Raw genomic sequence first — 1,386 nt, forward strand, 5'->3', positions numbered from 1 at the left:
CTTTCGCTGTTCTGTATTTGTGTGCTAAGCGTGGTCTGTGTTCAGCAGTTAGTGTTCGCTTGAGGCTTATCTAAATGTACGGCCTTTCTAGGGAGTTTTTCCTAGCCACCGTGCTTCTACACCTGCATTGCTTGCTGTTTGGGGTTTTAGGCTGGGTTTCTGTACAGCACTTTGTGACATCAGCTGATGTAAGAAGGGCTTTATAAATACATTTGATTGATATAAAGGTCATGTAGAATATACAGAGCTAGCACAGATATAACAATGAGACCGATATTTCACTGGACGTATAACAGAAGCGTCCGTGTGGGGTTTCCCACTCACTACCAAATTTTGTCATCAATGAAACATTTGATCTCAATATGGTTTTCTGCTCCCAAAACTAAAATCTGTGCAGAACAGAGTGGATAAAGATTTGTAGACTTTACCCTTTGCCAAAGTTGATTAAAAATGTGTTGTTTAGGAGTGCAAATACGAATTCAGTTATTGCACACTCGCACATCACAGAGTAGGCGTTCCCTAACGGAAATATGCAAATATATGCTAGAATGCGCCAAAATGATCTCGCAAGCTCATGCTTGGCTATAACCATCTTGCTTGTTCTGCCCACTATGACTCATTTGTCCCATTGGTAATAACAGGCTGTGGTCTTTCTTAGTTATAAAAAAAAATTGGGAGCTGGTGTTCTGTTATTGGATTGTGTATGGTTAATTGCACAACTAGACCACCAGAGGGTGCTCTTTCCCTCTCCCAGTGAGGCCTCAGCCTTTTTCCTCATATCTATGGATGAGGGCACATTTTAATACAACATAGATATATTGTATGAAAACACAACCTTAAACTATTTCTTTCATGTTTGTGCACCAATCAACTCCTGTCGTACACTGGCTATGGGACTGTATACACTGAACAGAAATATAAACGCAACATGTCAAGTGTTTGTCCCGTGTTTCATGAGCTGAAATAAAAGATCCCAGATATTATCAGTACGCACAAAAAGCTAATTTCTCTCAAATGTTGTGCACACATTTGTTTACATTCCTTATAGTGAGCATTTATTTGTCAAGATAATCCATCCACCTGACAGGTATGGCATATCAAACAGCTGATTAAAAAGCATGATCATTACACAGGTGCACCTTGTGCTGGGGACAATAAAAGGCCACTCTAAAATGTGCAGATTTGTCACACAACACAATGCCACAGATGTCTCAAGTTTTGAAGAAGCGTGCAATTGGCATTCTGACTGCAGCCGCGGCTGGAGGACTTGGGGGAGGTGGTGGTTGTAGTTGCCAGTAGCCACCATGTGGAGACCAGGATGTTGAAGGGAAGAGTGAACACTGGCAGGTCCCAACGACTGTTAATGGAGGCCAACGTACTGTACAA

Source organism: Oncorhynchus nerka, linkage group LG13 (assembly GCF_034236695.1).
Source record: "Oncorhynchus nerka isolate Pitt River linkage group LG13, Oner_Uvic_2.0, whole genome shotgun sequence".
Lineage (NCBI taxonomy): Eukaryota > Metazoa > Chordata > Actinopteri > Salmoniformes > Salmonidae > Oncorhynchus > Oncorhynchus nerka.